We start from the raw sequence: 23,307 nt of genomic DNA, 5'->3' as shown, positions 1-23,307 counted from the left end.
CAGCAGGAGTGCAAGGTCCCGGAGTACACAGGTGTGTGCACACCGAAGCACAAGTGCTCCCACTTTTAGAGTTTTTGCCCCTTTACATGTACAAAATCATCACGCTGTAGGCAGCAGAGGTGCCGGTGTGGCTGATAGAAACTGGTAAGTTGGATTGAGTCGAGGTTGAGCTGAGGAGGAGGAAGGGAGAGTAAGGGAGAGGGGGCAAGGCACATGGAGGAGGATAATGCAGAAGACGGGACAGCAAGCTGTAGAGAAGGCGAGTGAGTTGGAAAGCAGGAGTGAGGCAGAGAGAGAAGGTTGAGTAGAGAGAGAAGGTTGAGCAGAGAGGGGAAGCAGAAGGGGGGGTGGGAGAGAGAGTAATCTGCAGGGAGAGGAAGGTGAGGTGGGGAGAGAGAAGGGTAAGGAGCCAAGACAGGAGGAAGAGGTGAGGTAAAGTCGAGGGTGAGGCAGCTGACATACTTTGCCGGCTGTGTGTGAACAGAAGCCTTTGGTGCGCAAGAAGCTGTTGACGTGTTGGCTTCTCTTAACCCTTGCGTTACTCAGGGCCAAGTGACAGGACTTGCAATCAGTGCTCATCGTAGAAGAAACAAGCCCTTTGAGGCTGGTTAAGGCTGAACAGCACAGCCATCTGGCTGGACAGAATTGCTTGAAAAAAAAAACTGGTGAGTGAGTAGTTAATGGCAGGATACTGCAACCAGTGTCAGTGACCGGAAGGAGTACTCCGTCCAAGCGCCACAAGATGGCAAAAGCAGAGCTGGAAGAGCAGGAAGTGAATGCAGATGACATGCTGGCCAAAGGGAAGCAAGCAAATACAACTAACAATGGAGTGGACGAATGGTAAGTTCAGGTAAGTAAGGGGTGGGTTCCAAGCCCCTTTTAGGTTTTTCTATCACAATAGATTTCGCAAGCACAGAGCACGAGTACAGGCGAAACTTAAAAAGGTGGGTTAGCAGAGTAAGCTGCACCACAATAAGAGTAAATGCCAACAGTCACTTGCTTAATCAGATGCTGAAAGTGTACCTGGAAACAGGCAGATGGAAGAATTTGTGCGGAGGTACCAGTCTCCTTCTGCTTGAAACATTGAACTCTTATGGATAATGTTAGAAATGGGGTCTTTCGTTGGCAGTCAGGTTACCCCCTGTCCAAGCAAGGACCCTCACTCTAGTCAGGGTAAAAGAGAATCACCCTCAGCTAACCCCTGCTTACGCCCTTGGTAGCTTGGCACGAGCAGTAGGCTTAACTTCAGAGTGCTACGTGTAAAGTATTAGTACCAACACACACAGTAACTTAATGAAAACACTACAAAATGACAACACAGGTTTAGAAAACTAGGAAATATTCATCTAAACAAAACAAGACCAAAATGACAAAAAATCACAATACACAAGTCAAGTTATCAATTAAAAAGCAAAAAGAGTCTTAATGTAGTTTTAAACACACACTAACACTGTTGGCGTGAAAATGTACTTTGGTTGCGTCAACAATAACCCCACGCGGGCGAGTGTGCGGCAAAAAGGGCTTGTGATGCGTCAATTTCACTCATGAGCAAGACCTTGCATTGTTTCTCCTTTCGTCAGTGCAGTGTTTCTTCTCTCTGCAGGAGAGTGATGCGTCGATCCGGTCAGCACTCTCGGGTCCGGGCAGGCCTTATGTCGTTTTTACACGCCCAGCGGTGTTTGCATCAGAAATCTAGCTGCACGATGATCCCAAAAACACGCAGCGCAGGTTGTGATCTCACCAGCCTCCGTCAGCGATGCTGCACGTCGTTTCCCCAGCTCCGCACGTCGATCTTCCCGTCACGTTGCAGGCGAGTGTCGATGTTCCGCCACGAAGCCGGTGGCATGTCGATTTTTCAGCTGCAGATCAGAGTTGCGTCAATCTTTTCCCCACTCGGCGTTATATGCGTGGATTTCTTCCTCTTAGGCTGCCAGCTTCTCCTTTCAGGGTCCCAGGAACTGGCAGAGTAGGAGTCTCTCCAGAGACTCCAGGCGCTGGCAGAGAGAAGTCTTTGCTGTCCCTGAGACTTCAAACAACAGGAGGCAAGCTCTAAATCAAGCCCTTGGAGATCTTCACAAGATGGAAGGCACACAAAGTCCAGTCTTTGCCCTCTTACTGTGGCAGAAGCAGCAACTGCAGGATAGCTCCACAAAGCACAGTCACAGGCAGGGCAGCTCTTCTTCCTCAGCTCTTCTCCAGGGAGAGGTTCCTCATGATTTCTAGAAGTGTTCTAAAGTCTGTGGTTTTGGGTGCCCTTCTTATACCCAATTTCTCCTTTGAAGTAGGCCTACTTCAAAGCAAAGTCTCTTTTGAATGTGAAATCCTGTCTTGCCCAGGCCAGGTCCCAGACACACACCAAGAGGTTAGCGACTGCATTGTGTGAGGGCAGGCACAGCCCTTTCAAGTGTGAGTGACCACTCCTCCCCTCCCTCCTAGCACAGATGGCTCATCATGATATGCAGGCCACACCCCAACTCCCTTTGTGTCACTGTCTAGTGGGAGGTGTAACCAGCCCAACTGTCAAACTGACCCAGACAGGGAATCCACAAACAGGCAGAGTCACAGAAATGGTATAAGCAAGAAAATGCTCACTTTATAAAAGTGGCATTTTCAAACACACAATCTCAAAATCAACTTTGCTAAAAGATGTATTTTTAAATTGTGAGCTCAGAGACCCCCAAACTCAACATCTCTATCCCCTCCCAAAGGGGATCTACACTTTAATTGTATTTAAAGGTAGCCCCCATGTTAACCTGAGAGGGACAGGCCTTGCAACACTGAAAAATGAATTTAGCAATATTTCACTGTTAGGACATATAAAACACATTACTATATGTCCTACCTTAACCATACACTGCACCCTGCCCTTGGGGCTACCTAGGGCCTACCTTAGGGGTGTCTGACATGTACGAAAAGGGAAGGTTTAGGCCTGCCAAGTGGGTACACTTGCCAAGTGGAATTTACAGTTAAAACTGCACACACAGATACTGCAATGGAAGGTCTGAGACATGATTACAGAGCTACTTTATGTGGGTGGCACAACCAGTGCTGCGGGCCCACTAGTAGCATTTGATTTAGAGTCCCTGGGCACTTCTAGTGCACTGTAATAGGGACTTACTAATAAATCAAATATGCCAATCATGGATAAGCCAATTACATACACATTTTGTAAATGAGCACTTGCACTTTAGCACTGGATAGCAGCGGTAAAGTGCCCAGAGTAACAAAAATAGCTAAATCAGAGTTCAGCACACATCAACAACCTGGGAGACAGAGGCAAAAAGTTAAGGGAGACCACGCCAAGGATGAAAAGTCTAACAGATAAGTTTTAATGGTAGACATGTCTTATCCCTGTGATGACAAACAGGAGAAGAAGACAGGGAAAGAAATAACATTTTAGAAAGAAAGAACATTTTTATTGGTTTATTTGTGTTGCTTTTTTATGTTTAGTTATAGGGAGATTGGCTGGTGGGGATACAGTATTGATTTAGAAAATCTCCTGAAGCGCTTCCTCGGAATTCTGATTTACTGGAGGTCAAATTTACACAAGGGCATACAGCAACTAAGGTAAAGAACGGTACACAAATTAGCACTTAAACGGCCTCTAGGAATATTGTAAAAGGACACATTTATGAATTACACTGTAGCAAAACGAAGGATCTGGAAGAGTGGTTTGAGTGTTGCCAAGTTTCCTACTTCAGATAAATCAAAACAATTGAATGATGGCAATGGATAGACGTATAACAGTTCTGGAGACTGTCTGTGCCAGCCCTGCCTCTGTTTCATCCACAATATGGAAATTTAGGAGGTAACAGTATTGTTCTTTCAGACAGGCCATTTGAATAAATATTGACAAATACATATAAACTAATGTCATTACCGGTGCTAGAAGCGAAAGGGAGGACGGAAGATGTAGATCCAAGAAGGAGCTAGTTATCTCTACCGAATGCTGGCCACTTCTCTTTCTTGATCTACAAAGGGCATATTACATAAAGAAAGCTGTTGACCGTGAAGAACTGTTTACCACCCATCTACAGCAAAACAATAATATTGCAAGACATTCAATAATTATTGAAAAGTAAGGGAAACAATGGAAGCTCTGTATGAAATACATGTCTCAGCTATATTCAATTAATAAAAGGGAAACCACCTATAGTTTTTAAATATAAGGCACCAGTGCCAAACGTACTTTCTCCTTTTTACAGCTGCTCCAAATTCAAGTACAAAAAAACGAAAATACAGGGAAATGTAAAGCTTACTATAACGTTCATATTTTTTCACCTACAATATGAATAAGCTTGTGACAATTCAGCATAACTTCATACCATTACTAATGTGTCTAAAGCATCTGTTTTCAAAATACACCCGTCTCTGCTAAAAAAACAAATAAAAAAAAAATGTTAATCTGGAACTTTCAACGCCAAATTAGAAAAAAATAGCATGCTGTAGCAATGTGACTGTCTACAGATGAGTCAGAATGTGTACAGACAAAAACAATAAATGGCTGCACTACAGATTCATGCAATCATGCGCTGCACTCCCCTCCGCTCCCCCAGAGATAAACAACTTATATAGAATGAATCCTCCAGGCAGTTAGAGAGAACAAACAGCACAGTGCCAAATAATAATATGTTTGATAAAACAGCTGACATATCCCTTTCAAAGCAGTAGGTCTGAGCAAAAACAGACACTGAACAAAAACATGCAAACTCCCAAGGGTGTGCTCCTGCACAGGAGCACCGCAAGGGCAAGTCACACACAGGACTTTTAGAACATCAACAAGGTTACCACTGCTTTCATGTAGGAGTGTAACGCTATGCATATGTGGAGCACTTGTCAAAAATGAACTGGCACCTCACAAAAAACATATGGCGTAGATGGTGTTTTTATTAATTATACTGGAACTCTGGCACCGTTTTTAGGTCGAGCAAAAGATTATTGTGTGCTTACCAAGAGCTTATACCGGCTTAAAGACCACCCACTGATTACCACTGGTTGGATTAATTATCACTCATTGCTTTTTATTCAATGGCTTTCCTTGTCCCAGACTGTCCATATTGTGTTTGCACTTCCCCGGGAGCATAGCCTCTGTACCATCTCTCAAACTGGCTGGCTTCTTATCCTTTCACTGCTCACTTTTAGGGAACTATTTTTCCGCTCAGCACTGCATGAGAGTGCATGTGTTTTCCAACTCTCACCCTCTTGAGCGTATGCCGCCCCAAGTACAAGCCCCTGAGCTGTCGTCTCCCTTGTGTGCTGAAGACTGTCTTGTGTGCTTCTTCCCCTTGTTAAATTTCCTTATGCTTCATTTTGATTTATCCCTCATGTGCTTTGCTGCCCACCCTCCACATTGCGTCATTCTTTAGTGCTGTTTTACTCGCCCCTGCACCCACTCAACGTTGTAACCCAAGGAGAGCTATCTCAATGAAGGCTATGAGAAAGCACCTTGTTACATTGATTACTTTCTACAAACTTTTCTTTATCCTCCTATATAAAAGATAGGGGTGACTTCTGATAGTGGTGACTTTCTTAGATTCATAGATGACTTCACTTGAGAGGAGGATGAATACCTTTACGAGTCTTGATGTCAGCTTGTACTCTCCATGATTTGGGTCTGCAGGATTGCCAATATTTTTATGAGCTAGGACTCTATCTTTCCTTCTCCATACAGAGATGCTACTAGACATGCAACATTTTTTCATTTTGATAAACAAAACCAGGGCAACCTTGTGGGGACCTGCTTCACACCCAGATATGCTAACCTTTCTATAGGTTGGCGAGAGAAGCAGGATGCCAGCAAAACACCTTTGTATAACACACGTGATGCTTGGGGTTTGTCATATAGAACCCATTCACTATTTGAAAGGGATCCAATGCTTCAGCTGTGGGGTCTGTACAGGAGCTCAACACCAATGCACTCAGGAATTTGACTTTCATTAGCTACACAGACAGACTACAGAATTTTTGGATTTAAAAGTGGAAGAAGACTGCAGGCAAAGCCCCTTTTCAGTCACCCTAAGCAGTGATGAAGTATTTTAGAAAGAAAATTAGATTATGCTTAGGAAATTCCAGGAGAAAGGGGTAGAGATATTAAAGGAGAAAGGCATGAAGGTACAACAAGGAGCAGCAGCAAGAGTGGACAGAATCAAGAGAGAGGGCTTACTCAATAGGATACCAGTCACCAAGAAAAGAGAAACCATTATACTTATTATGACTTATAGCAGTAAATCCAAGAAGGTCAGGAAAAGTTTACAAAAACAATGGCACATCCTCCACACTGATGCTATCATCTTGAGGTATTTGGACAATCATCCCAGAATCGTCTTTAAGAAAATTAAGTCTCTGAAAGACACTCTACATAGGAATGTAAATACCACAACAAATTAGACACAGTTCTGAATCAGGGAGAAGGTTTTAAGAGATGCACAAAGTATAAGACATCTAAGCATAGAGTAAATGTTTAAATATTTGTGGTCCCAATCAGCGCTATGGAGTTTACCATCAGTAAGAAAGTTTCCTGCAATCTAGCTTTTTTTGTATGTGGGATAAAATATACTAAAAATAAATTTTATGTTGGTAGGATCATCCATCAGGATAAAAACACAAGTCCTTGAACATATGCAAATCATAACTAATGAGAACAAACAGTATTCAGTAGCTTTACACTTTAAAGACTATCATTTAAGTGACAAAAGCAAATTACAGTTGATGGTGTTTGAAAGAATAACACCAAACAGCAGGGGAGGGAACAGAACTTTACAATCATGCAGGTTGGAGTCTAGGTCATAATAGATTTCAACACAATGGTTCCATTTGGTTTAAATTCTGATGAAGAACTAGCAGTGTATTTAGGTTTCAAGATGTGTTAAAGTTCCTTTTTGTATCTATTGCCCTTGTAGTTGGAGAAACGGTAGCCACTTTAGATTTTAAAATGTAAACATGTTTCATCTTTTTTATACAAGGCACACAGAAAGTATCCAGCACTGGGAGGTGAGATCAGAGCTAAGATCTTTGTTTATGGGCCTTAAGTTGCTTTGTTGAGTTTTGTAGTAATTTTTATAGATTGTATACAATTTAGAGATGTGTGTGTATTAGCAAAAGACAGTATATTACTCAAAGACAAACGGTTTGGAACTTGATAAGTATGCTAACATATCATACAGTTGTCAATGATCTTTGCGCAGAGCTATGTGGAGAAATCAGTCTGCAGAGCAGGAAAAAAAGAGAGTCAGTAAGGAATCTGTGGCTAGATAAAGTCTCTACCAGATAAGAAGTTACGAAATGTAAGTAAAGTAACTTGCTCATCTGATAGAGACTTCTAGTCACAGGTTCCTTACCTTAGAATAAATACCCAAGCAAGACCTCTCCGCCTGTGAGTCTGCAAACATTTAGACTAAAAATCCTGGAGGATCAAACAAGCAAAATGCCCATTACAACAGATCTGACTGTCCATGCAGTAGTGCTTGGGGAACGTGTGCTGAGACGCCACGTTGCCACCTGACAGATGTCCAGGATAGGGACTCTGCAAACTAACCCAGTGGTCACAGCCTTGGCTCTAGTGTAATAAGTGTAATAAGTGCACAAGCCTTCAGGGAGTTGCTTCTTGGCCAATGCATAGCAGATTTTAATGAAGAGCACATCCAGGGTCAGATTGTTCATTTCTGCACAGCTTCCCTTTTCTTCGCCTTGAAGTACCCAATGAAAAGTTGATCGTTCATCCGAAACTCTCTGCTACTATCAATGGAGAATGGCAATGTTCTTTTTGGATCCACTCAATGGAGTCTCTCCTCTTCTTTAGAAGGGTGAGTCAAGTGAAAGAAGGTAGGCAAGGTGAAATGTTGGCCCACATGAAAAGGTGTCACCACTGTCGGGAGAAAGGAGGCATGGTTTTTCAAAACCAGTTTGTCTGCATAGAATGTCATGTGGGTAGGGTATACAGAAAGTGTTTGGAGCTCACTGGCCCAACTGGTAGCGGTTATGTCCATCTGAAAAGCTACTTTGATGGTGAGTAAACAGTTGTGTAGAGGCTCAAAGGGTTCACACATTAGAAAGGACAAGCCCAGATTTGGTCCCAAAGGGGTTTAATGAATGGCCATGGTGGAAGCAGATGTTTGAAGTCTTCTTAAGATATGTGTCATAACGGGTGACTTGAACAAAGAAGATGGGTCCAGCAACCGCAAGAAGGTCAAAAGGGCTGGCAAGTAACCTTAAACAGTGCCCAAAACTGAGCCCTGTTTGGTCATTAAAAAAACAGTAAAACCTAGGATAAGAGTGCAGCATGAGGGTCAATAAGCTTGGATGCACATCATGTCACAAATTTGTCCAAACGGCAGGCGTCTAATATCTTAATGGAAGGACGCCTGCCTGTCAAAATAACATTGCAGACTTCGGGAAGAAGTTTGAAAGCTGTCAACTGCCGCCACTCAATCTCCAAGCATGAAGGCAGAGTGTGGGAAGGTTTGGAAATAGCACCCTATCCTGCAGCAGTAAATCCTCTCCGTGCCGATGCGTATGCTCAGGAGCTCGGGATACCAAACTCTCCTTGCCCAATCTGGAGCCACAAAAATGTCTTGAGCCCTGTTGTTCCTGATCTTCTTGAGATCTCTGGACAAGGTATCGGTGGAAAGGCACAGAAGAGGCCTGATATCCACTCCAGACAAAAATTGTCTCAGAACGAGTGTTGCCTTGGAAACTCCAGTGCACAGAAGTGCTGACATTGTGCGTTCTCTGTGGTGATAAAAAGATCTAACCAAGGTTCTCCCCAGTCTTGGAAGAGACCTTGCACCTCCTCCGGAAGGAGATGTCATTTATAATCTGCTAGGCACCAATGGCTTAGTTTGTCAGCTCTGGTGTTCAGACAGCCCACCAGATGTTAAACTGCCAGGAAAATGCCCAGACGTTCCAGTCATGTCCAGAGACGAAGGGTGTCTTGACACAGGGTGCACAACTCCACCACTCCCAGTTTGTTACAATACCAAATGGCAGTGGTGTTGTTTGTGAACATCGGAACAAGAATGACGAAAGACTTTAAATGCCAGTCGGGTTGCTCTCAGCTCAAACAGGTTGATGTAAAGCTGAAACTCCTCCGGAGATCAAAGGCCTCTGTTCTCCACCTTTCCCGGAAGGCCGCCCCAGTCCAGGATAAACTCTTCGGTCACTACAGTCAGCTCTGTCTGGGAAGGGAGAGGGATGTGCCGCTGACCTAATCACAGATCATCGGCTACCACTACAGATCTTTTGCAGTTCTATCTGAGATCTGCACCAGGTTGGAGAGATTACCTACATGCTGTGGCCACAGGGGCTTCATCTCCTATTGCAGAACTCGCATATACCAATGGGCATGTGTCATCATCAGAACGCAGTAGGCCATGAGGCCTAACAGCCCTAGAGTCAGTCTTGCCGAAATCCAGAATAGAGACTGAAACATCAGAATCATAGCCTGAAGATCCTGGACTCGCCGTTGGGGAGGATGGACCCGAAATGGCACTGTGGGCAGAACAACTCCAATGAAAGGGAGCATCTTAGAGAGATTCAGGTGTGACTTTGCCACACTGATAGTGAACTCCAGCGACGGCAGGAGGCCTGCCTTAGTCTGTAAGTGGGAGATGTCTGCATGGGGCGAGCCTGACTTCAACAGCCAGTCATCAGGTAGAAGAAGACTAGAACTCCTGACTTCTGCAGATGTGCTGCAACCACCACCATCATCTTGGTGAGTGCCCGATGGGCACTAATAAGGCCAAGGGGGAGCACAGCGAACTGATAATGCTTGTTGCCCACCGTGAACAGCATGTAACACCTGTGGGCAGGCAGGACAGGGATATGGAAGTAAGCATCCTGCAAGTCTAGTGCTACAATCCAGACTCTCCGATCTGGGTCAGACAGGACTTGAGCTACTTCTTTAGGGAGAAGTTGAGAAGGAGCAGGTCTAGAATAGTGCAGAGCTCTCAGTCCTTTCTGGGCACCAGAAGGTTTAGGCAATAGTAACCATGGCTAACTTCTGATGCTGGCAACTTCTTGATGGCTCATTTGGCTAAAAGATCCTGTAGTTCCTGACACTGAAGGAAAAGGTGGTCCTCCATCAGCTGGTCCAAAGAAGATGGCATAAGTTGTGGGCTTTCCAAAAAGGGAATGGAGTAATCTCGCTGGATGATCTGGAGTACCCACTTCTTTGATGTAACAGACTGTGAGTGAGGCAAATGAAGGCAGATCCTGGGTGCCTGTGGTGATATGAGGGAAAAGCTAAAGGGGTTTAAAGGCTGTATCTGCCAGGAGAGTGGCAGACTAGGTTGACCTTTGGCTGGTGGTTCTACATCTGTGGGAGCAGTGCACACAGCCACGAAAAGGCTGGAAAGTCTGTTGGCCATGGTCACTGGGAGAGAAGGGAAGCAGCTGGTAGCTCCTACCATAGGTACGGAATGGGCAAAATGCAGAATGGGATCTGTAGGGGCCATGGTGAGCCCCAAGGACCCATAAGCAGCTTGTTTTCCTAAAGTCTAGCCTAAAGTCTGTTGAGTCTGCCTTTGCACCAAAGAGGTGGGAGCCGTCAAGGTGCATGTCCATAACGGAAGTTTGAACATTCCTGGAAAAGCCAGTGGTTCTGAACCTGTTGTGGTGTCTTAGTCCCACTTACAACACAATCACTCTGCCCAGCGACTCAGCTGTGACCAGTCACAGTGAATAGTGAACTTTGCTCCATCTCTACAACTGCCTGTGACAGTATGGCTCAGGCCTCCTCATGAGGCCATGCGCAGCACTTGTGCAACAGAATCCCACACAGTGTTTGTGTATCAGCCCAAAAGGCATGTGGTGCTCACAGACCAAAGTGCACGGCTGGCAAAAGAAAACTTACTTTTGCCAAATGTATCCAGCCTTTTGGATTCCCTCGCCAGTGGAGTGAAGTGGAACAAACCACGGTTGACCCTAGAGGTGGAGGCTTGAACCACCAAGCTCTCTGGGATGGGGTGCTGGGTGAGGAACCTGGAATTCCTAGGGATTCCATCATGGATTGTTAAATAATAAAAAAAAAATGCAACAAATTCATTTTGTAGGCGTTCATGCACAGAGATGTATGTGCACGCCTACAAAATTACGTGTCCAGCCACATCACATTTTGTTTATTCGTTTTTGTTTAAATTTTAACTTTTTGCCATGCTGCATGGCATCTTGCCAATGCTGTGCGGCATCACCCATGAGCATAAGTAAAGCCTAAAGTTCCCAAAGGCTAGCCTTATTGGCTTTGCCCTTGCTTGCTCTTTTTGGTGCCTCACTAAAGACAGCTCCAGTTGTCTGCTGCAGACAGCACAGTACACACAATTCAGCCTTTGCTAATGAATAGATTCAAATCATTAGCATTTATAAAGCGCGCTACTCACCCGTGCGGGTCTCAAGGCGCTAGGGACAAAGGGGGTGGTTATCGCTGCTCGAACAGCCAGGTCTTTAGGAGTCTCCGGAAAGCGGAGTGGTCCTGGGTGGTCCTGAGGCTGGTGGGGAGGGAGTTCCAGGTCTTGGCCGCCAGGAAGGAGAAAGATCTCCCACCCGCCGTGGAGCGTCGGATGCGAGGGACGGCGGCGAGTGCGAGGCCAGAGGAGCGGAGGGGGCGGGTGGGGACGTAGAAGTTGAGGCGTCTGTTGAGGTATTCCGGTCCCTTGTCGTGGAGGGCTTTGTGTGCGTGGGTGAGAAGTCGGAAGGTGATCCTTTTGCTGACTGGGAGCCAATGCAGGTGTCTCAGGTGTGCGGAGATGTGGCTGTTGCGGGGTACGTCGAGGATGAGGCGGGCTGAGGCGTTTTGAATGCGTTGCAGGCGATTTTGGAGTTTGGCGGTGGTCCCAGCGTAGGGCGTGGGTCACGGTTTTTCTGGTGTCGGCGGGGATCCAGCGGAAGATCTTGCGGAGCATGCGGAGGGTGAGGAAGCAGGCGGAGGACACGGCGTTGACTTGCTTGGTCATGGTGAGAAGGGGGTCCAAGATGAAGCCGAGGTTGCGGGCGTGGTCTGCGGGGGTCGGTGCGGTGCCGAGGGCCGTGGGCCACCAGGAGTCGTCCCAGGCGGACGGGGTGTTGCCGAGGATGAGGACTTCAGTTTTTTCAGAGTTCAGCTTTAGGCGGCTGAGCCTCATCCAATCTGCGACGTCCTTCATATCCTCTTGTAGGTTGGTCTTGGCGCTGGCGGGGTCCTTGGTGAGGGAGAGTATAAGTTGGGTGTCGTCGGCGTAGGAGGTGATGATGATGATGTCGTGCTTGCGTACGATGTTAGCGAGGGGGCTCATGTAGACATTGAAGAGTGTCGGGCTGAGTGATGAGCCTTGAGGTACGCCGCAGATGATCTCAGTGGGTTCTGAGCGAAACGGAGGGAGGTAGACTCTTTGGGAGCGGTTTACGAGGAAGGAGGCGATCCAGTCCAGGGCCTGGTCTTGGATCCCGGTGGAGCGGAGGCGGGTGATTAGGGTGCGGTGACAGACGGTGTCAAAGGCAGCCGAGAGGTCGAGAAGAATGAGGGCGACTGTTTCACCGTTGTCCATCAGGGTTCTGATGTCGTCTGTGACTGAGATGAGGGCGGTTTCAGTGCTGTGGTTGGTTCGGAATCCGGTCTGTGAGGGGTCGAGCAGGTTGTTGTCTTCCAGGAAGGTGGTCAGCTGTTTGTTGACGGTCTTCTCTATTACTTTGGCTGGGAAAGGCAGAAGGGAGATGGGGCGGAAGTTTTTCAGGTCGCTCGGGTCAGCCGTAGGTTTCTTTAGTAGGGCGTTAACTTCGGCGTGTTTCCAGCATTCGGGGAAGGTAGCAGAAGAAAAAGAAGAGTTGATGACGGTCTGGAGGTGCGGGGCGATGATGTTGTCGGCTTTGTTAAAGATGAAGTGCGGGCAGGGGTCCGAAGGGGCGCCGGAGTGGATAGAGTTCATGATGGATTTGGTTTCTTGGATTGCACACTTGTCCCCGATTTCTATTTATGGCTTACTTCCCTATTCTGTGTGGTGCATACCCTGTTTACCTTTGCTTTTGATTGGCCAGGATGTAGCCTCTCATTTTTAAAGTATAGATTACAATGAAAATCCTTTTTTTCTATACATTCAAGATGGCTGTCACATGGTAAGATACAACCTGAGGTGTCATATTTTGATACAATGCAACACTGCAGCCGTTTTGAAAGTAAAGAAATAATTACTTTCTAAACTTTTAACATGGTCAGTCAGGCAATGGCAAAGCTAATCACAACACTTGCTCAACATTGGCAAAGAGCGACCTCTTGGCTTTGCCAACGCTTGTTAATATTCGCATGGCAATGTCTTTTCAAAGTCTGCTGGGGTGTCAATGTGATGTGTTTCACTTAGGTGGCACCACGTTTTAACATGGGAATTCTAGTAGGGGTGTACGCAACTTTAAGGCACAGCCAATTTTGAGAATTGTATGTGCAGAAATAGAGCATGTTAGGCGAAAACAAACTCGAAGCCTGGTGTAAAGAAAGAAAAATGTGGGTATTTATCAATAAGAACACTGTTAATATACCGCAACATTCAACGTATAATCATTCAGCCCCCAGCACTGGAAACACAGTCAAAAGATGTGGCAGTAATGCTGGGGTCAAAAACTCCTTAATTATAAGGTAAACTAATTCTATTGAGTCTCCATAGGATGTCTATTTGGCTGCTTCCAATTCCTATTTGTTAAAGATGACTTTAGCTGAAGACTTATTGTAAGTATTAAGTACGTTTAGGGATTCCATAACTAGGCACCACACAGGATCAAATCCAGTGCTTCCTTGATGATGTCCGTGTGCGGATGGAGAAGCACAGACCAATGAAGCAGTCTACAGTCTACAGGTGCCCCAAATGCTGTGTGAAGCAGCAAACTAGAAGGTACATTTTTAGATGTTACTGTTACCAATTCTTTGCAATTTAAATTGAATGGACATTGGCTTGACCTAAAGGCGTACTCCTCTCTCACCTCATCCTAGTGGCCGTTTGGTACATCATCCAGTTTATAAATATTTGCATTGCAATCAATGAGGGCTGTTTTACATTTCAAAACTAAACTGAATCATGACAATAAATTATTTACATTGTAGATACATTGTAGAAAGAAAGCAATCTTTCAGGTCTGGAATTAACCAAGACCTTTTCATTTTAATAAAATGATATGGATAATAAACTTACTCAAATAGGCCTTCAGCCAGCCCTCTTTACCAGCCCATTGGTCTGGTAAAGTGTCACACTGACGTTTTGCCACCTGCTACAGCACATAACATGGGACAAAGTGTCACCCCACTTCAGCAACTGGTTAACTTCACTATGAGTGACTGCCTTCTTCCCTTTCACATTGAGCACCCCCACACACAAAGTAGTTAATTTCAGTGCCAGAGACTACTATGGCTATGCTTGCTTTTCAGACCAAATCATATTTTTGCTGGTAGTCACTTTTAAAGCTGGGGAAAGTCAAACAGCTGCACCAACGACTACATTTTAGAGACAAAAAAAACAAGCACTGGCGAAGCCAAAGAGACGCAAATCAATGCCAGACCTATTTAGCATTGCTAATGCTTGTTTTGTTTTAGTTTTTTCCACTGCAGAGTCTTTGTGCAATATTTTAGTCAGTGCTAAAATGCAACCAGGCCTTGTTGGCTTTGTCAATGCCTGTTACTCACTTTAATATCTGTACACAAGGCTTCACTATTAGTTCAAAAATGTAGATAGCCCTTGCACCCTGAAGTGAGGATCAGTGCGCTTGGAATATACGTAGGGAGGCTTAACGCTTGTGAATTTTGGACAAATCTACTAACCATTCACGAGTTTTCAGATATTAATTTCCAGTGTCTGCCGTAAGACAGAGCATTTTTGCTATTAAAAAAAGAAGGAAACTACAATTGTTCCTAATAAAATGCCACGTCAAATCCTGAAAAGATCATGAGATTAGACAGGTGGCAACGGTGAAACGGGCAAAGCAAGAAAGACTATCAGTAACAGGGAAAGAGATATGAATTTTCACGTCAGCAGGTTCCTTAGTGCAGCATCACTCAGTTTAAGTATCTTTTTACCACCTAATCAAATAAACGAGATCGTCGCAATCGCATCCTTCTCCAACCTCGCTCCAGCATTGGTGCGTCAATTGGTCCAGCAATCCTGGCCGGCAACAGATACAAACCAATCAACATTCACTTCAGCAGCACGTTCCGCCTCTGCAGAGAGACACGGCACGCAGTGGTTACGTGATTCAATCAGTTTTACAACGATTGCTTTGTGCACCTAGCATTTCAAGAATATCGGATTCGTGCATAAAATTCCTTTCAGACAGGCGTAGAAACATTAAAAATCTAACAAGTTTTGGTTTTACTAAAATGACTTCCGTGTCAGGTAGCATGCCATCTTCCAAACAAGCTGATCACGGCTACCAAGAGGTGCAAATATAAGGGTGATCATCCCGAGGGTAAAACTATTAGGGGGACAGAGTGCTGAAATTAACTAGAACAACTATGCTTCTTTCAAAAGTCAAAGTATGTTGTCTTTGTACTACTGGCTCTGTGAAACCGTTGAACCATCATTCTCTAAGAGCTATTTGTTTTGTCGACATAGAGCTTAATGCCAAATCTTTTTGCAGTTTCTAAATATTTAAAATAACAGTTGCTGCTATTATCTACCATAATAGAACTTGATTTATAGACCCCAGAAGAACGAAAGGCTAAACTGGGCCCCTTGCTAAGTTTTGACATAGTGACCTACTACCATTTTGTGGATGGCAATCTGTAAGATTACATGCAACCCAATCAGTGGTTTGGCTACACCCTGTAACATAATGTGATAACAATTCACTGTTAGAGGTCTGTTGGCTTTAATTGATTCCGTGATGAGGACGGAATGGTTCGTCTTCAGACACGGTGGGCGTGTGCTGAGGAAGGAACCGTTCCACCTTTGCATGCACCCATGGGGGAAGCCTTGGCCCTCCCTTCATGGGCTGCACATTTAACACCCCCAAACAAGGGTGGCAGCGGAAGAGGGTCTGCTGCCACCCCGAAGCCCCCTTGGTGATTCGATAACATCTGCAGGCATGGCACACACCTACATCATTAAATGGAGCCGGACGTACTGAAAGCCATTTGGCTTCCAGCTTGGAGAAGGTAGGTTTTGACTTCTGGGTGGACTTCGGGCATGCAAGAGGCATCGGGGAAAGGGAAGGGTTTTCCCTTTCTCCCAATATCTCTTTGTAACGCATTCCTGCTGCACGATTGCACATGAGGCTGTAGTCATGCTGCAGGAATGTGCCCACCACCATCAGGGTTTTTTTTTGTGCATGGAAACAACCGCTTAGGCAAGGCATTGTTTTGGCCATTTTTATCATCCTTTGGATGCAAATCGTCCGTATTTGGAGGCCCATCTGCCCTCAGGGAGGGCATAAAACCCACTAGCACCAGGGATATTTATGTGTTTATGTGGTGGGGGGAGGCCCCTTGGGCAAGGGTCAACCCAATTGGGGATGATATTTTGTTTTCTTACTTTTTTTTTCTTTTTTACTTTTGGCCGTTTTCTGCACCCGCCTGGGGGAAGCAGATCCTGTATTTGGAGGCCCATCTATCCCCGGGGCTGGGCAGTTCCTTGGGTAAGGGTCACCCCGACTGATATGTGTTTGTATTTACTTTTGGCCATTTTTCTGTTCCCCTTGGTTGCAGATAGTCTATATTTGTAGGCCCAACTGCTCCCAAGGGAGGCAGAGAAATTCTAGACACCAGGGAAGGTTTTTGTGCGTGTGTGTGTGTGAACAGGAGTTTGAATGGCATTGTGCGTGGACTGGTGGTGTGTGTGACCTAGCACTTGGCTGACAGTGTGTGTTAACTGGCATTTGGGTGGTGACAGAGTTTTATAATACTAACTGTTATATTTCTTGTAATCATTTACAATTGTGATTGTAATGTTTTATTTCTCTTTTTATTCTAGTTCAAAGCTTCCGATTTCCTTTGCTGTGATTCCTGCTTGAGGTTCAGCACTTGTATATCTGCAGTTTGTGCAGTTGGATGTGTTTGATAAGAACAAGTTTTATCTACTGCTTACTCTAAATGAGTATCATTCCCCTGTACCAATGTGTTTTTTGTAAATAGTTTCATAGTAGCAGCATATTTAGCTACTGTTTTATTTTTTGTGCGAAATTCTTCGTGGATTTGTGCACAATGTGTATTGTGTTGTCTTGTGAGTAATTTTCTTTTGTCATTCCTTTCTAGTGGGAAATCGATAGTGCTTGCTGTGTCTGTGCAGTGCAGGTGCTGGTGAGTTTAGCTGTCTCTAGCAAGTGAGTATATACGCATTTGTGTGCTTTGTATTGATTGACTTTTCCTTCCACATTACCAGTGGTTTCATTTTCGGTTTGATAAAGCCACACTTCGTTCATTATAGACTGCGGTGGTTCTTGTTGACTTATTTGTCAAGTTACTTTTATTAGTTAGGATTATTGCTAGCCACACGGTTACCGCTCAGCAGGTTGTTGGTATGCTTTTTAAATCTTCCTCTAACCATGATTATGAGACTGACTCTGGATCCAAGGCAGAGGAGGAAGTGCAAGATTCTGGCAGTAAATGTTCTATCCGAGAGGAATCATCTGATGATGAAGCCACTCTCAGTGCAGAGGAAGTGCCTGTTTTAGAGAAGGACACTGATGTGCGAAGGTGCACAAGAGGCATCTAGATTGCAGCCGGAGGTATCATTTTTATCTGAAGACTGAGGGAAAAGCTGAATGGTAGGAAATTTGGGGCTTCCCTCCAATTCCAGAACTTTCAATCACAGAAATGTGAGGAAAATGTGTTTTTTTACATAAGTTCTGAGGTTTGCAAGGTGTTCTGGGTGACAGAACCTGATGAGAGCCAGATAAGTCACCCAATCCTGGATTCCATTAGTTGTCTAGTTTTCAAAGAGCACAGGTTTGATAGGTTTCACTATTTGCCAGCTAAGCTAGGGCCACATTCCACAGCTAGGCACACAGCAAAAAAGGTTGGTTTTCAGTGGAGAAATGTAATGTGTCCATTTTGCATTTGGACTGTTGCTTGTTGCAGGCACAAGACCTACCCACACAAGTGTGGTATCATCTTTATTGGGAGAATGTGGGTAAATGCTGGGTGGAAGGACATTTGTGGCTCCCCTTTATTTCCAAACTTTCCATCACAGAGATGTGAGGAAAATTTGTTTTTTTAAGACAAAAGTTGAGGATTGCGAGGGATTCTGGGTGACAAAACCTGGTGAGAGCCACACAAGTCACCCTGTCCTGGAGTCCCCTCAGTGTCTCATTTTAAAAAATGCACAGATTTTCTAGGTTTTCCTAGGTGCCGGCTGAGGTAGGGCCCAAAATCAACATCTAAGCACATTGCAACAAAAGGGTCAGTATTCAGTGAAGCAATGTGATGTTTCCACATCGCATTTTAGGCAGTTTCCTGTCGTGGTCACGAGCCCTACCCACACGGGTGAGGTACCATTTTTAGTTGGAGGCATGGGGGAATGCTGGGTGGAAGGACGTTTGTGGTTCCCCTCACATTCCAGAATTTTCCATCACAGAAATTAGTTCAATTAAATGTAGGGGTGGGAGCAGCCCCTCATTGGCATGGCCAGGCCCCCACCCCAATGAAAATGGGGACCCAGTATTTCTGCTCCCCGGGGGTAGATGGAGGCTATTATCCCATCTCCACCACCGTCGGGGCAGAAAGTCTGTTGCAGTTTTTTGGGGTGGTGGGGACATGGCCATGACCATGATTGGCAGCCCCCACCCCAACAATTAAAACTAAAAGTACACCCTGGTGTCTAGTTGGCTTTCTACCCCCACCCCCCAGGAGGAGGGGGGTACAGAAAGACTATTTCCCCACTTTGGAGAGGGTGGGGGCATGGCCATGCCTATGGTGGACAGCCCCCACACTACAATTATTTTTTAAAAAAAGTAATAGCTGGTATCTTGTGGGTTTTCTGCCCTCCTGGGATAGGGAAGAGGGTGAGGCAGAAAGACTACTTCCCTTTTTCTGGGGTGGGGGGGTATGGCCATGCCATGCTGGGCAGCCCCCACTTCTACAATTAAAAAAAGTGATCCCCAATAGCTAGTGGGCTTTCTGCTGTTCCCAGGGGTGGGAATAATCATACCCATCTGCCTCCCAGGGGTGCAGAAAGGCTGTTTCTACTTTTTGTTGGGGGGGGGGGGGGGTATGGTCATGCTGGGCACCCCCCACAACAACTAAAAACAAGCATTGGCAAAGCCAATAGGTTTCACATTTGCTCATTTGTTTGCATTCTATCATACTAACTTGATTGTAAATATTAGAAAAATGTTAGAAAAATGTTTGTTTTAAATTTGATATAAAAATGTTTTTTTAAATTTGATAAACTGTTAATAGTTGTTTATGTTGTAATAATATGATGAATTAATATCACAGGGATACAAACCCATAATTTGTACCTTATTTAATAAGGCATTGTATTAGAGTACAATAATGTGTAGTTAGTAAAGTGCCACTGCACCTGCTACACCAGTCAGTTCATGCCCCTTACAACTGTAATGTACCCACAATTGTGACTGCCTGTTTAGAAGTAAAATATAGCAATATTTGGTGTTTAGAGGAGCTATGGCAACCTTTGGCCCCGGTGTCAGTGCACCATTCAAATCATGACCTTAAAGATAATTGCACTTGTGACTGCCGGTTTAGAAGTTAAATACAGTAATTATTTGTACTGAGTGGGGTTCTGACAACTTGTGGCACCAGTGCCACTATACCTGCTGTACCATGAAAACCATGACCCTAGTGCCAGCAAGATAACTGCACTTCTGACTGCCTGTTTAGAAGTAAAACTTAGTGATAATTTGTGTTTAGTGAGGTTCCTGAAGCTTTGGGCACAGTGCCACCGCACCTGCTGCACCAATACAATCATGACCCTAGTACCTACAAAGTAACAGCACTTGTGACTGCCTGTTTAGTAGGAAAATACTGCAATATTTGGTGCTTAGAGGATTTATGACAACTTTTGGCTCTAGTGCCACTGCACCATTCAAATTATGACTCTTGTTTGCAAGGTAACTGCATTTGTGACTGTCTGTTTAGTAGTGAAATATAGCAATATTTCGTGTTTAGAGGGGTTCCTAGAGCTTTTGGCCCTGGTGCAACTGCACCTGCTGCACCACTGAAATCATGACCTTAGTGCCTGCAAGGTAACTGCACTTGTAACTGCCTGTTTGGTAATACAATTGAGCAATAATCTGTGTTTAGAGGGGTTCTGAAACCTTGTAGCATTGGTGCCACTGCACCTGCTGCACCATTCAAATCATGAACCTACTGCCTGCAAGGTAATTGCACTTGTGACTGCCTGGGCAGTAGTAAAATATACCCATATTTAATGATTAGAGGAGTTCTGACAACTTTTGGTCCTGGTGCAATTGCACCTACTGCACCATTCAATTCATGGTCCTATTGCCTGTAAGGTAATTGCACTTGTGACTGCCTGTTTAGTAGTAAAATATAGCAATATTTTGTGTTTAGAGGGGTTCCTCAAGCTTTTGGCCCTGTTGCCACTGCACCTGCTGCACCACTAAAATCATGACCCTAGTGCCTGTAAGGCCCCTGTACTTGTGAGTGCCTGTTTAGTAGTAAAATGTAGTAAAATATTGCAATATTTGGTGATTAGAGGACTTATGACAACTTTTGGCTCCAGTGTCACTGCACCTACTACACTATTCAAATCATGACCCTTTTGTGTGCAAGGTAACTGCACTTGTTACTGCCTGTTTAGTAGTAAAATATTGCAATATTTGGTGTTAAGAGGTGTCCCTAGAGCTTTTGGCCCGGTGTCACTACACCGGCCACACCACTAAAATCATGACCCTACTGCCTGCAAAGTAAGTGCACTTGTGACGGTCTGATTAGTAGTAAAATTTAGCAATAATCTGTGTTTAGAAGGGTTCTGACACCCTGTGACCCCGGTGCCACTGCACCTGTTGCACCATTCAAACCATTACCTTAATGCCTGCAAGGCAACTGCACTTATGACTTCCTGTTTAGTAGTAAAATAGCAATATTTGGTGTTTAGAAGGGTTCCAACAGCTTTTAGCTCTGGCACCACTATACCGGCTGCACCACTCAAATCATGATCCTAGTGCCTGCAAGATAACTGCACTTGTGACTGCCTGTTAATAAATCGCTGAGAGATTAACAATTCGAAATAAAACGGCCCCAACTATACACTTGACTTTTCTTTAAAAATGAGTGGGTGGTAATTTAAGAAACAAACACACATGACTTTAATATTTAGAACTATTATTCATCAGAAATGTAAATATTAAGTAATGAAAAACACAACATAATAAGCCCACTCGCTGCTTTCTTTACATCTGCACTTGATATTCCATTGCAAGATGGCTGACATGTTTACACACATTTCAGCGTGAACTGACTTGCGTTCAGTTCATCTTTTCGCATACAAACACTAACAAGTAACCATTCACCAAAAAACTGAAGTTGTACTTCGGCCACACGACAGCAAAGGCAGAACAGGAAGTAGAACAGAAGAGCATGAAGTGCCCTGGTAGCCAATAAAAATCAAGTAAATTAAAGAGACGTTGGAGCGACGTTCGAATGAACAAACTAGATGTTAAGGTAAATAAGGGGCAAACACAGACAAAGTACAACCAGCGTCTGATTTCGTAACAGAGGGGTGGATATTCTAGAATGCTCTCCTAGCTTGTTTAAGGTATAAAAGATGGGGAAAATTGGCGACAATACAGGAACTCAGATGTAGAGTGGACGCACTGCCCTGGAAATCCCATTTGAGGAAGGTGTCCTCACTTGGCTGTTTTGAGGGTTCCTCTAGTCTGCTCTGGCAAGGATGATGGATTTGGCCCTTATGATGATGCCTTTTAACTTTTAATTATTTAGCCTATACATGTTAATGCTTTATTGTTGCACTGCACATTTCTTTCCATGAATGCTAAATGCTTAACTGCTGCGATTATTTTTTAACATACACATGTATTATTTAATTTGAGTTAAATGCTTATTTTCATATATTCGTGTGCTTTTGATATCTGGGAAGTGTCTTAATAACTTCATTGCTCAGCCTAAGAGTGCTGCATTCTTTGGCATTGTTTCCTCTTAGTTTAAGCAGAACACCCTAGCTCTTCTACCTTCCTGCACAAAGATGTTGAAACAAAAAATTAACATTTGAGGTAAGAAGGGGAGGAAAATACATACCAGTAGCCGAGAGGAGAGAAGTGAATCCCCAATACCATCTGGCCCTCTGAGATCTTTCTCAAAAGACCCTCAAACACGTATTCTACTCTTGACGCTAACACAAGACTATAAGACGCAGGCTAAAGACCTTACTTTAACCGCTTCTGGGCCGCGGATGTAACAGTTACGTCCTGCGGCACAGTGCTCGTGTGCCCAGGACGTAACCATTACATCCTGGGCACAGAGCTCAGAGGGAGTGCTAGCACTCCCTGAGTGGTCTTCCCTCCCACCCCCCAAAGGCAGGGATTGAAGGGGAAGCCCTTCCCCTTCTAACCCGAGCCCCACCACCCCCTCTGTGACATCAGCGCTCGATCGCGCTGACCTCAGAGTCCCCCTCCCATTTCCAGCGCGATCGGAAGAGAGAAATGCTTTTGCATTTCTCTTCCGATTATGTGATGGGGGACCTGAGGGGCTTAAAAAGGGAAGAAAATGAATTTCCTTCCCTTTGAAGTCTATCAGAGCATTTTAGCAGCGGGATCGTGAAGCGATCCGGCTGCTAAAATGTCCACTAGACACCTGGGATTATTTTCATTTAGGAAATTGGCATAAGGGGAGTGACCCCTTGGGCAAGGGTCGCTCCCTAGGGGGGAATTTTGTTTTCAAGGCCTTTTCTGTCCCTCCCGGAGGCAGATCCGCCTATTATTAGGCAGATCTGCCCCCAGAGGAGGCAGAAACCTCTAGGCGCCAGGGATCATTTTTTTTTTGTTTTTTAGAGGTGGGGAGCGACTCCTTAGGCAAGGGTCGCTCCCCTAGGGGGCAAATTATATTTAGGCCATTTCTGCCCCCCTTGGGGGCAGATTGGCCTATTTTATGAGGCCAATCTGCCCCCAAGGGGGACAGAAACCATTAGACACCAGGGAGTTTTTTTTTTTAAACTTGAATTTCAAGGGGGAGCGGCCCCTTAGGCAAGGATCGCTCCCCTGGGGGGCAAATTATATTTAGGCCATTTCTGCCCCCCTTGGGGGCAGATTGGCCTATTTTTATGAGGCCAATCTGCCCCAAAGGGGGGCAGAAACCACTAGGCACCAGGGATCTTTTTTGTTTGTTTTACAGATGGGGAGCAACCCCCGGGGGGGGGGCAAATT

The 23,307-nt window shown here is 44.9% G+C and overlaps 1 protein-coding gene across 2 annotated transcripts in view; it reads right to left on the bottom strand.

The window, feature by feature from the left end:
* The window catches only part of TULP4 (TUB like protein 4), a 682,961-nt gene that overhangs the window by 582,503 nt on the left and 77,151 nt on the right, over positions 1-23,307 (bottom strand). Inside the window, exon 1 of one of the 2 annotated variants that reach the window (XM_069234584.1) lies at positions 3,881-3,965. The exons of the other annotated variant lie outside the window; for it this stretch is intronic. The gene's annotated coding sequence lies outside the window, so the exon portion shown is untranslated. Of the gene's footprint in view, positions 1-3,880; positions 3,966-23,307 lie in introns of those variants that run through there. 2 annotated transcript variants of the gene reach the window in all.

Source organism: Pleurodeles waltl, chromosome 5, assembly GCF_031143425.1.
Source record: "Pleurodeles waltl isolate 20211129_DDA chromosome 5, aPleWal1.hap1.20221129, whole genome shotgun sequence".
Classification (NCBI taxonomy): domain Eukaryota; kingdom Metazoa; phylum Chordata; class Amphibia; order Caudata; family Salamandridae; genus Pleurodeles; species Pleurodeles waltl.
Note: the sequence above shows the minus strand (reverse complement) of the source record. Positions and strands in the feature narration are given on the sequence as shown.